At 45.3% G+C, this 13,363-nt stretch overlaps 1 protein-coding gene across 1 annotated transcript in view; it reads left to right on the top strand.

Annotated features, from left to right (window-relative positions):
• The window catches only part of SUPT3H (SPT3 homolog, SAGA and STAGA complex component), a 418,544-nt gene extending 405,777 nt beyond the window's left edge, over positions 1–12,767 (top strand). Inside the window, exon 13 of the transcript XR_015714553.1 lies at positions 9,502–12,767. The gene's annotated coding sequence lies outside the window, so the exon portion shown is untranslated. The remainder of the gene's footprint in view (positions 1–9,501) is intronic.
• The last annotated feature ends 596 nt before the right edge of the window (positions 12,768–13,363 follow it).

Raw genomic sequence — 13,363 nt, 5'->3', positions numbered from 1 at the left:
CAATTGAAGCAGATTTTAAAACAATCAATTCCTACGAAGTCACGAGAAGCCCACATACAGTCCTTCATTGTTGGAAGCCAAGGTGGTCCTGCATAGAGCGTTACATTCTGCTCATCACCATCCAATATATACTGTTCTCATGTTTTTCAAAGGAAAATAAAGATAGAAAAAGATATAGGAAAAATAACCGAGATGATTATTTGTGTAATTTTACTTAATACCAAGCAATACTGTACATGCTATTAAAAATGATAGATCGTATCAGCATTTTAATAAGTTCGACGTAATAATTGGAGTGCATCGTATGCCACCGGTGTGCGCAGCGCTTGGTGTGCGTTGTCCCCTCAAATACTCACAGCCCCACTGCAAGATGCGCATCGTCGCTCTCCTGTCGCCCTTGGGCCATAGGGGAGAAACTGAGGAACAGGAGGCTCGGTGCTCTTTCGGAGGTGCTCAAGGAAGAGTTGGCATCTGTGCCCAGCACTGACCCAAGGCTCTCCCCTCATCCAGTTACACAGCGTGCAGTGTTCTAAGTCAGGACGTCCAGAAACATGCCAAAGAGAGTTGCTCCCTGAACCTGGAAGCTCTTCTCAACCAAAAACCCAATCACAGGAGAATTTCATTTTAACAACGTTCCTTCTCTAAAGCCAAGGATGGTGTATATAATAGAATATCATATAAAATATAATAGGATATAATTATATAGGATGATGCCAAGTCCTCTATAACATCTTAAACCTTAAGATAAATAAATATGGTCAATGCATGCTGAGAATCATTATGCAAATCACCAGAACAACATCCTCAGAGGTCCATGTGTATAAAGCCTCTCCTTTGTAAAGATGGGATTTCTCCAGAAAGCTCTAATTACTGAGGCTACTCTTCTGTGCTTTCATGGAAGGTATTCATCTGGCATTATGAAAGAATCCGCATCTTGTTTACACGTGTTCGCCGTGGCAGCCGCCGAAGTGCACGTGGCAGTCCTTGGGGCCCTGTGCACGTGCTCCTCTCGGGTGTTCGCTCGTGGACCAGATACAGTCACCATTTCTCCAGGCCCAGGACGTCCGCGCGTGCTGGAGGGGAGTGGTGAGCAGAGATCGAGGAGAACCTTGCTGAGCACAGTCTGAGTTAGCAGCGGTCACTTTTCCCCTCTCGTCAGTAGCTAGCAGCCTGCCTTCACTCAACCCGAGGTCTCTCTGCCTCAGGACAAGTCATTTTCTGATTTCTGTCCATTAAGATCCCACTGGCAGTGCACCAGCCTGTGCTGCTGGGACCTGCCACTCTTTTCTGAATGGCGTTGATCAACTTCTTCCAGCCACTTTCCCTGGGAGAAGACCACCTCCCAGTGAGTTGGCCACTTCTCATCACTCCTCCGACCTGTATGTGCCAATCCATCAAGCGGACCCTAAGCAGCAGTGACATTTCCATACTACACAGCAGCCTACTTGAGGTCAGCATGGTGGCAGCTTCCCATGTTCCTAGTCCCACAGGAGATCCCGAGCCGAGGGCCAGATGAAGACATGAGTCATGGAGGCTCCTGCTCTGACCTACAACCAACCAGTCCTGGTCCTCCCCAAAGCCAGGGAGGCAGGTGAGAAGCTACCTTGTGGCAGCTCCTCCCAAGACTGGCTGTCCCCCACATCCCGGGTGGTCACGGACAGCCGTGGAGCCTGACCCATGCAGCCTGGGCGGGGACCTGTGGAGTCACCGGGTGCCTTTGCCCTGTGATACACAGTGCCATATTTCTGTGAACAGGTGGAAAATCAGCCTGCTTCCTCTTTCCGAGCTTTCCATGGCGCCTCCTTCCCCAGCTCCTTCCCGCAAACCTTCCTGCCCCCTCCGTGCGCCGTGCCTGCTGCCTCCTCTGGACTCTGCCGGTCCCTGTCGGTCTCCACCCTTCCTATCATGTCCCTAACCCTCTCCGTGTGCCTCGTGGCCTGCTCCTGAGGGCAAGCCTTGAACCTACACATCTTCATAACCACCACGTGCACACACTAGGTAGTCAGTAAATACTTGTTAGTTGGTTAATAGAAAAATGCATTTAAACAGAAGCACAGAATTCTGTTTGTTGTTAAATCCCTTGTAATCTCTTACTCATGTTTGTTTCACCGTTTGGCTGCAAACCTCATAAACTGCAGATGTTCACAACCTTTTTCTTAAAAACAATGTCTCAGAGAAACCGATTCAAAGCACCCCATGCCTCAGGTCTCTTGTGGCCTCTCTGAGTGGTCACTGCGACTTAGACTTGTTTGAAGAGGTTAATGGCCTCAGAAGCAGAGGTACTCAATCCCATTTGTACCGCTAAAGACCTAAGGAACCTTCGTGTCCCACCTGAATCTGTACAAATGTAAAAAAGAAGTATAGGCTCTCTCGCTACTTTTGTATATGGCACAATCTTTGAAACCCTGCTAGTTCTCCCATTGTTTACTGTAGAGGCAATGAACCATTTTAGGACGAAATTTCCTTAAAGGTAATGGAAATAACATGCCCACTGACCTTAAAGCAAATATGATGATCTATTTAGACTGAAAATGAGATTTTTGTGAACTGGAAGCAACAGTTTATCACCCAAGAATAGCTTGCAATAAAAAAATGGCGGTTTTCTTTATCTCTGTTCATTCATTCATTAAAAAAGAAAAAAATCAGCACCTACGAAAGCCAAGCAATCACCATGGAGTCTACAGATTCCCAAAGAGTGTGTTGAGCCTGTGGGGAACTGCGGAATTCTTCAAAGGGGCTCATGAGGCCACTTAGATTAAATTATCTGTAGATTAACCTTTAAAAGACGGCATTTATAAGACAGCATCATACAAACTCCATGTATTTTCCAGGATCAACTGTACAAATAATGGTTTCTTTCCTTTTGCCTGTAAAAAAGAACGTATATGCTTAGGTTTCTGAGTATTTAACTAAACATGTTTTGCCCACATAGGTGCCACTCTGTTTTAAATATATACTTATAATAGATGTATATAATATATATTAAATAAACATATATGCACCACTGTGATTTATAAAATATAAATTCATTTAAAAGTGATAAATCCTGGGAGCTTTTTCACATTACTTTTTTTTTTATTCAAGGGGTAGCAAAAATACAAGTTATCAAATGCATGGGTCAGTGAATGTGTATATGTTGAGAAGTGATTCTCAGGCTCAGAAGAAAAGGCCCCTATTGCTTTCTGCGCTTGACTGTAACAGCCACATCTCCTCCGTTCTCCAGCGGTGAGTGGGCTGTGCTGTGTGAGGGTTTGGGGCCCCTTTAACTTTGCATTAAGGGTGTTTTTCCTTTGACATAATGTGTCACCTGAACTTATTTCAGACGCCCTATTTTTGGAAAAATTTATGATCTTTTTAACATTAGGAAGTTTTGCTTTTCCTGACATTTTATTGCTTTGCGTATTTGAAACGTTTCAATCCCAGACAATAAATATTATGTGATTATTGTTTTCATATGGATAGGTTATTTCCCCCTGTTTCTTCTAAACCCCTTTCCCAACTAATAATACTCAAAAACGTATTAACATGAAACTGTGCCATTCAGCTTTTCCGGCATCATGGATAACGACAGTGGAAAGAGGGGCAGGTTAGGGAGAGGAGGGTTAGGAGTTAAAAATAAATTGAGGTGTGTGGTTTTCTTTCCGTTGGATTTCAAATGGTTCTTGCTCAGTTGAAATAAAGATTATATTTATTCTATAAATCATTTTTATAAACTGTCATAACCAGTTATCTCATTAAATGGTATCTTTCTATATGATTATGGAAGCTAAATGGGTCTCAGCAAAGTATACGATGTGAGCTGAGCACCCCATGATTACTGGGTGTTCAAAGCGCCCACCTTTAAATGGGTAGCCTCGTGGCTCTCTCACCATTGCGTCTTTTCACAACTGTCGCTTTCTCAGTAAGGCCTTCTCCAGCCGCCCTTTTTAAATATTGAAACCCCAGCCTCTGCCCTAAGGCGCCACAGTCCCCTTCCCTGCCTTTTATTGTCGAGTTTTTCATTCTAACACATACCATTTCATATACTTACTTACTTTGTTACTGTCTCCTCCTTCTAGAAAATGGACTAAGACCAAGGCTTATGGTGTGTATTGTCCACTGCCGCCTCTCCAGCCCTTAGAACAGGGCCTGACGCGGTGCATCTTAGTCGGGGGTTTACTAAACGGATGACTCATCAGTCCTCAGTTCTGCAATTCTTGGCAGCGCTTGACCCATGTTACTGGTTCTTCCCTGGGCTTTTGTTTCGTCTCACTTCTGTCCTGGCTTTTGTTGTTTTACTCCGGCCTCCACTGTAAGCTTCCTCTTGACCTTCCAAATTCCTCTGAACTTCCTCAGCTGTGTTCCTAACACAACCCCTTGTTTAAACAATTTTACGTTTAAGTACTTCCTAAATCACAGTGCGTCTTCAACAGAATAAGAGACCTGGCCACCGCAAGCAAGAGCGAGTCATGATTCAGTGAGGTTTTCAGGAATTATGATATGGCTAATTTTTTGATATATCTATTTCACTACTTATTCCAATGTTCTTTTTACCACAACTCCAGGTTAATATTTTTTAGTGCATTTATTTATGACTTCATATACTGCACTAGTGTTTTTTAAATTTTTTATTTATTCATTTGAGAGAGAGAGATGTGCATTTGCTGCCCCACTTATTCATGCATTCAGTGGTTGATTCCTGTATGTGCCCTGACCGAGGATCGAACCTGCAACCTTGGCGTATCGGGACACTGCTGTAACCAACTGAGCTACCCGGCCAGGGCACAATGTTTTTAGACAGAACACATAGAATACATTTATTTTTCTAGGGATCAGTTTAATGCGGTTTAGTAGTTTATATACAATAACCCCTTGTTAGACACACAGTACAATTCAACGACTTTTGACAAGTAAACACAGTTGAGTAACCACCGCCACAATGAAGAGGCCTGAACACCAAAAAGTTGTCTCCTGTCCCTTTGTCATTGATTCCACACCATGGCTTCACTGACTCCTGGCAACCACTGACCTGATTTCTGTCTCCCTAATTTTACCTCCTCCAGAATAGCAGATAAAATGGAATATTCTACATGTGAATTTGAGTTTCAAGGGTTTTTTTTTGTGCCTGACTTCTCTCACTGAGCAGAATGCTTTCGAGATTCAGCCAAGTTGTTGTGTGCATCAGTAGTTCACTCCCTTTAATTGCTGAGTGTTCCCTTGTGTGGATGCACCACAGGGTGCTTGTCCCCTCACTGCTGAATGACCTTTCGATTGGGTGGACTGGCTAAGAATAAGCCGGTATGAAAAAAGAAGAAAGCTGCTGTGAACACGGGTGGAGAGAGCTTTGTGTGGACTTACGTGTTCATTACTACGGGGTAAGTACCTAGGAGTGGGATTAGTGGGGCATGTGGAAAGTGAATGTTTAATTTCATAAGCAATGGCCAAAGTGTTTTCCAAAGTCGCTGTACCATTTGGTACTCTCACCTGTGCTTTTTTCTGTGTTTCCCATCTCTCTTTCTCTCTGCTTCAGTCTGGATATTTTCTACTGACCCATTTTGTCTTTATCAATCACCTCTTTTGCTGCATCTAAAATTCTATTAAGCCCATCTATTGAATTCTTAATTTCACTGGTTTTTTTCTCCTAGCTGTACAATCACCATTTGATTCTTTTATGAAAACATTCCAGTTCAAGCCCTGCCCTGATTACCCCAGTGTCTCGGTTGCTGTGGATGTTTGTTATCTGGGGTTTTGTCCCCTTGGTTTTCAGTCACTTGGTTCTGTATCTTGCTGTAAACCTAGGAGTTTTTTATTGAATGCCAGACATTGTACATGAAAAAATACAGAAGCTCTGGATGATGAGTTCCTCCAAGGAGAATTTAATTCTCTGACAGACAGGTGGGACACAGTCAGATCAAAGTTGATATATTCCTGCTTTGCCTTTAATCCTAGACAGTAGCCCTAGGGTTTGAGCTGAGAGCCTGTGGTGTTCGCCAAACCCCTTCAATCTCGGTGATCCCTGAAACCTAGCCTCTGACTCCCCTACCCCTCAACATTGATGAACTTTCTTTTCACCTGTTTAACCTCCCAGATGCTGCTCTCACCCCACACATGTGCAGCTCTGGAGCTGACATACACTTTAAGGGGAAATTGCATGCAGAATTATAGGCTCCCTTCCCTGCAGTTTACTCCTCTCTGAGACCTCCATCCCTCAGCTGCACTTGTAGCCCCAAGCTCCCACCTCTGTCTCCTCAGCCCAGCAAGGCTGCCACAAGCTCCAGACCCCGCTTTCTGCTTGGCTTCTCTTCCGCTCACATTTTATTGGCAAATTCCCTGAGTGGGGGTTGGGGTGGGGGAAATGAACTTTCCTGTTCTCCAATGTCTTGGTCTCTCAAATCCTGACTATCTTGGCTTCTTTCTGACGCTTCAAATTCAGTGTGCCCCCCACCCCCAAAAGATGTCCATATCCAAATCCCTAGCTCCTGCAGATGTGTTCCATCACATAACAGGAATTAAAGCTGCAGATGGAATTAGGTTGCTAATCAACTGACTTTAAAATAGGGAGATTACCCTAGATTATTCGGGTGAGCCCATTCTAATCACATGAGCTCTTCAAAACAGACAAGGGAAGCAGAACAGTGGGTAAGAGAGAGGTGGCATGAGAAGGGTTTGACATTGCCGGCTTTGAAGATGGAATAAGGGGGCCACTGAGCCAAGGAGTGCGGTGGCCTCTCAAATGGCTGCTTAGAGCCTGCAAGAAAATGAGACTTCAGTCCTACAGCCACAAGGAACTGAATTCTCCTGACTGTGTGAACGAGCAGGAAACTGGTTCTCTCCTACAACCTCCAGAAAAGAAGACAGCCTGCAAACGCCTTGGTTTTAGTCCATGAGGCCCACACTAGACTTCTGACCTGCAGAACTGGAAGATAATATGTTGTTTAAGTTACTAAACCTGTGGTAATTTGTTAGCACAGTATAGAAAACTATTCCACAATTGTTCTGTTTTGTCCAGCTTTTATAGTTCTTCTCAGGTCAAAGATTAGTCTTTCAGAGCTTGATGTATCCATCAGAGTTCAATCACAGAGTCAGAACCACTGTGTTTTGTGGGATAAAGATTTTATTATAGATCTTACATCGTTATGGGAGGAGCTGGGAAAGCGAAGGCCTAGGAAGAAAGTTGTTGAAGAATCAGAAAAAAAGTCACTAACCCATCAACTCGAGACACAAAGCACAACCAGCTGGCAAAAGAGGCTGCGTAGGAAGGTCTGTAGAAAGCCGTGCTTCTGTGTAACTGCCCCCTCTGGGGGCTACCACCATGTGTCTGGCAGTAAGTGGGAGCCACTGTCAGAAGCAGGGTCTTCAGCCAGGAAGAGTATGCGCAGTAGAGGAAGGTGAGGACAGGCACTTCTGTGTCTGTGACCACACCCAACCACGATGGATTCATAACTGCTTCACTTCCGTCTTCCAAATCTTGCACAAATTTTCTTTTGCCCAGCCATACAGGGAAGGGGATTCTGGAAAAGTAGTTTCAGTTTCACCAAGGGGACACAGTACCAACAGCCAGCCTACCCTTTGTCAGCTCGGCACCCATGCATACCTCTTTTAACTGTGTTTAAGAAGCCTCCAAAGAAAGACAATAGCAAAATGCTCCTGCCTAACATGGTGCATGCTTACCCTGTCCTCCAACAAGGACGTGAGTGTCTTCTGGTCTTCCTCACAAAACCCATTACCTCCGTCTAATCATGAGAAAAGCACCAAACAGATCTCAGCAGAGACACGTTCTACAAAGTACCCGAGCGATGCTCCTCAAAACTGCCCAGGCCACGGAAAACAGGGAGGGCCTGAGGAACTCCCACAGCCAGAGATGCTGAGGACAGGCGACATGAAGTAATGTGGTCCTCGATGTGATTCTGGAGCAGAGGAAGCACAGCGGGTAAAAGCTAAGGAAACCTGAGTCAAGTATGGACTGTACTGAATGATAATGTATTAAAATGGGTCATTAACTATGACAAATGTAGGCTGCTAAGGCACATTATTAACAATAGGAGAAACCAGGCGTGTGCGTATATGGGAACTTTGTAGCTTCGAATTTTCTATAAATGTAACACTAGTCTAAAATGAAAAGGTTATTTTTTTTAAAGGATATGAAGTATGATATTACCCATTTTGGTGTGATGTTTGTTCTTTCCTCGGAGTTCTTACTCCCCCTTTGATATCCTGTAACTTAAATACTGAGATAACCACTGTTACCTCATATGTTAGATAACAGGGGAATGGGAAAGGGGAAAAGTTAAGAAAAAATTGTTTAATAGCTAAATAAATATATTAAAGTCATACCCAACCCCGCTCTGCCATGGCCAGCGGTGCTTTCTGTAGCTGGCCGTGGCCAGCGTTTATAGGTTCCTCCGCTCGCCAGTCCTACTCCCTGGCCCTCAGTGAACAGTGCGGCTGCTGGCTCCCGGCCTGAGGGTGTGAGCGGCCGGTTCTGTTTCCACGGACCAGACCAATGATGCTCAGAGGGAAGGGGGGGCATGGGGACAGATGAACCAAAGAATTTATATGACCCACGGACGCAGACAATAGTGTGGTGAGGGGCTGGGGCAGAGGATGGGTGCGGGGTGGAAGGGGGAAAGGGGGAAAATAAGGGGACAGCTGTAATACTTTCAACAATAAAGGTAAATAAAAAATTTTTTTAAAGGCTTTGCTCATCAACTCAGAGATTTGGCGCCTTGGACCTCCACGCCTCTCCTCCTGCTTGTGACAAGCTTCGGCTTCCTCCCAGCATGGTGATTTCACAGTAGTTGGACTTAAAAGGCACCTGGCTCCCAAGAGAGATGAAACCGAAGCTGCCAGTTCCCTTAAGGCCTGGCTCAGCAGTTGCACAGCGTCGTTTCTATAGCGTAGGGTCGGGGCTGGTGACGCGGCCGTCTAGATTAAAAGGGAGGGAAGAGACTCTAGTTCCTGGTAGGAGCAGCAAAGAATTTGTGCTCATTTGTAATCCACTAGACCGGCTGTGGAAATTGGTTCATTTCCTTCGATTCCTAGAATTGGGACTGCTGCATTGAAGCTGGTCCTCATTTTAAAAACTTGACACACACCCAGATGGCCCCGTGTTCTGGTTTTACGCGTTTGCATTCTCATCAGCAGTGTTTGGAAGTCAGTTCCTCTGTGCCTTCCCCAACACTGGATAACATTACCCTTTTTTATTTAGAAAAGTTGCATGCATTTGCGTTTTTGGACACCGCCGAGGCTGACCGGCTTTCGTGTGTTTATTGGCCACGCGGAGCTGTGCTTTGTTGAATTGCCTCATCTTGTCCTTTGCCATTCTTCTCTTGGGCTATTCCTGGTGTGAGTGTTGATGTTGGTCTGGAATCTGGGTTATTAAAGTTTAATCGACCTCAGACAACCCTACTAGGTTTAAATATTATGAATTACTCTTGCCCAAAATAATCCACCCTCATTTCTATTCGTTTATCCTTTATTTCCCTAGATCGTATCACCCTGTTCAGTCTTTCTTTTCCTCAGATTCACGACGTTAGACTGCAGATCGCCTCGTGTTTCAGCTGAGACGACTGACATCCTTTCTGAAGGTGGAAGAGGCCACTCACTTTGGACCCTAAAGACCAGTATTTTGGCTTCTGGTCAAAACTACACCAACAGTGCATTTAGCCCCTTCACCGCAAGGTTCGCGTCCTTGGGTCTGGCACTGAGAAATTCAGTCCATCTATAACTTTTGCCTCACGAGTAACTTGGATCATAAACTCTCCCTGCCCGGACTGGCTATGTGGCATTAGATGAACTGCATTAACTCTGGGGCCTTGGATTCCCCGGCTATTAAGTGGGAACATTGAACTGCTAAATGACTCGGAGGCACACTTTTTTCCTCTTGAAGTCCTGTTTAAGAGGGGCATTTACAGGGTACGGATTAGGAAAACAAGCCTAAGTGGAAGTCAGGCCTTTAAGAAATTTATTTCAGCCGAGAGTGTCTATTTTTGAAGGGAACCTAATCAAAGCATTTTTAAAATAGTTTTTAATTACAGGTTTGAAACTTTGTTATTTGTAATACCTTTTTAGAAGCATGAAAATAGCGTTTCTCCCTGTACCAACTTTGTGCTTTTCCATTTGGTAAACACTGATTTTATTTCTCCGTGTGCCTGGAGGAGTAAACCAGGCCAGCTCAGCGCTTCCTGTTTACCGCCTGCTCATACACGGCGTAGATGGTGACAGCCCTGCTCTCAAAATAAGCTTCCTCGGTTTAACTCCGCATTTCCTGCTTAGGCAGCCAGCCTGTCGATACTTGGCCAATGACACAATCTGGCTATGGAGGCCTTGTCCCGACCCTTCCCCCTTCAAATGGTCAGTGATAAGGAGAGTCACTGACCGTAATAGTCGGATTTATACTTCAGTGGGCATCACGCAGCACCTTCTGTTTGAGAATGTCCAAGCATCGTCAGCTCTTAATGTGCAGCATGGGCGGACACGAAGATAGTAAAGAACCTGATTTCCCCTCGAGATCCTTAGTGCTCTAAATACCTGTTTTTAAGGAAGAAAAGTGAGTTTTATATGTATTGAGTGACTAAAGTGTAAGCTTAGGAATATTTTATGTTCCCATCATAGTTTATTCTGTGTAGCATAAATCACCAGAGCCAACCATAACTCGCCATTTAGTAGAGCTTTTTCAGTTGTATCACACTTTTCAGTTGTATTACACTCATGTCAGACACACCTCCGTACAAGTCCCGCCAGGTCAATCGCTTAGAAATTCTGCCTCTTCCGTCCCCTTCTCCACTCAGCACTTAGGGAAACCTGCGCTAATTGGAACCGAAGCAGCCTGCCCCGCTAAGGGCTAGACCACTCCTAGCGCCCACGAATGGGGAGAAGTTCGGGGAACAAATAACACTTCTCAGGCAGTAGGAATGCAGATGCCAAGTAAAAGCCAACTTTCCTGAATCCGCGAAATCCCAAGCTTTGCTCTCCCCTGACTTCACTTAGAGGAGTTCAGGGAAGGAAGGAGACTGCCCGCCCGCCTTGCTCTGGCCACCGTGGCCACCTCCAGCTCAGTGGAGCCGGCTCTCCCGGTTCCCTGAGGCCTCAGCTCAGCTGTCACCACTGTGGAAACAAGACCACAGACTCAAGGTGTAGAACGAGACACTACACATTGTCCGCTAAGGTGGCTGGAAGGAATGAGGAGGCGCAGACACCCTGCAGGTGGCCACTAGCGGTCATGACTGGCCTTTGTAGGTGTGTGGCTTACACACCCACAGTCAGAGACCATGGACACTTCAAGTCACAGATACTGGCAAGAGGTTAAGTTTGTGGAATATTCTACATTGTTGATGTGTGACTGAGTCATGGGTTAGCAGACATCAAGAACACCATGAAGAGAATGGAGTGGGCCCTGGCCAGTGTCGCTCAGTGGTTAGAGCACCGGCCCAGGCACCCAAGGGTCTCTGGTTCAATTCCCAGTCAGGGCACGTTCCCGGGTTGCAGGTTCAATCCTCAGCCCTGGTCAGGGCTTGTGCGGGAGGCAACCAATCCATGTGCCTCTCCCCACCACACACACTTCCACTCTCTCTAAAAATCTGAAAAAAAATTTCCTCAGGTGAGGATTGACAAAAAAACAAGACAGAAATAAAAACCAGAAATTTGAAATAGTTCAAAGAGTATCTCCAGCAATGACAACTCCTTTGATAAAACATACTTTGAGTAAATCCCTAATCCAGCTATTTCTGTTCGGACTCAATCTGGGAATAGCTCTCCCCTCCGAGAGCCACAGTCCAGCAGTCACCCGGCAGAGCTCTGGGCGATCACCCTGTGGAGGAGGCCACTGTTCCAGGCTGGCACCTGGACTCCATCTGGGCCCTTCCCCAGTGAGGATCGAGCCTTCTTCGTTCCCCCCTCGTTGTCTGCAGAAGACCAGAAACACTGTGTTCAGTTACTGCGATGGTTAGGTATCCGAGGCAGGCAGGCTGCCAGTGTCCAGCGAGGGCAGACGGGGTAAACAGGACGCCCAGATAGTGCTGGCTCAGCTGGGCTCCCGGCCACCTGGTTCTGTGCTGAACTCACTGCACCAGCAGCCCAGGGAGACGGGACAGGCACCTCGAAGACTACATTCAGACGTTAAAACACACACCCACAAAACAGCCATCCCAGACCTCTAATCTTACTTTACGACCAAGCTATAATTACATTACAGCAATTACTTGAATATTACATTTTTATTACTGTTATGTCATTATGTCTACTAGGAAAAAATATGCCTACTCTAACCAATAAAATTCTTAATGACTCATTTAAGCTGTGTCTACACGAAACCCCTGACTTAAACATTTCGGTCAAAATAATTTTTAGGGCCTGGGGGGAGAAGAGGGTTAATCTCCATCTCTGTGATTGCCCAAAAAGCAAAAAAAAAAAAAAAATTCCATTTGTAGATGTACCTCTGGCGATGAAAACGTTCCAGCCAAGGTAATTAGAAAGTTATGGTTATATTTAAGAGCCATCAATTCTTTATCACCTATTGGTCAGTTCCAACAACTAAGAAAAAGTGGAGCTGGGAACTCAGGAGACATCTGTGTCTCCAGCCTCCAAACGCACGGAGGCCCATTTTCTATGCTTCCAAATGCTGAGTGGGCCTGGCCGTGGAAGGATTCTTTACAGGCCAATTAGGCCGGTGTTTTAGCCCTGACTCTGGCAGCCTGTGGTTTATTTGGAACTCGCTAAGGACACTCCCCAAATAAAGTTACTAATGTGTGGTACTTATGTTTTTAAATCATTATAATTAAGTTTTACTTCATTACCCCTCTTTAGGTAGCGTCTCATTCTCTGTGGGCCTTATCTTACCTGCCTGAAAAAGTGCAGGCTGTCGGACTCCGTCCGTTTTCTCAGCAGGGAGACGTCTGACCCCCGACCACTTCCCAGCTGCACCCAGACGGTGACCCCTTTCCCAACCGCCACAGCCCAGACAAGCCCAGATGCCGCCTGTGTCACAGATAATTCCATGCTTAGACTTCAGGCTGTTGAGTTGGGGGGATTTACCATACGAGCCGACTGAATCAAAATGTCCAGATTTAACCACTTTGAGATTTTTGCACACATATTTTAGCCCCCAATATTCTGTGCATGGAACAAACACTTTCCTACAAGAAAATGAAATGGCAAACAGGTTTCGCTTCCCTAAGGTGAAACATGCCCAACATTTGTTTTTGCTGCTTTTTTTTTTTTTTGTTCATCAGTTTATTATGCTCTTTAGATTCCACATATAAGTGAGAGCATGTGACATTTGTCTTTCTCTGCCTGGCTTATTTCACTTAGCATAATATTCTCCAGGTTCCTCCATGCTGTCCCAAAGGATACGAGATCCTTCTTTATTTTAAAGGATCCTTTTGGC

The sequence above is a fragment of the Miniopterus natalensis genome, chromosome 5 (assembly GCF_054644295.1).
Source record: "Miniopterus natalensis isolate mMinNat1 chromosome 5, mMinNat1.hap1, whole genome shotgun sequence".
In the NCBI taxonomy this organism is placed as follows: domain Eukaryota; kingdom Metazoa; phylum Chordata; class Mammalia; order Chiroptera; family Miniopteridae; genus Miniopterus; species Miniopterus natalensis.
The sequence above is the reverse complement of the archived record's forward strand: the minus strand, read 5'-3'. Positions and strand labels throughout refer to the sequence as shown.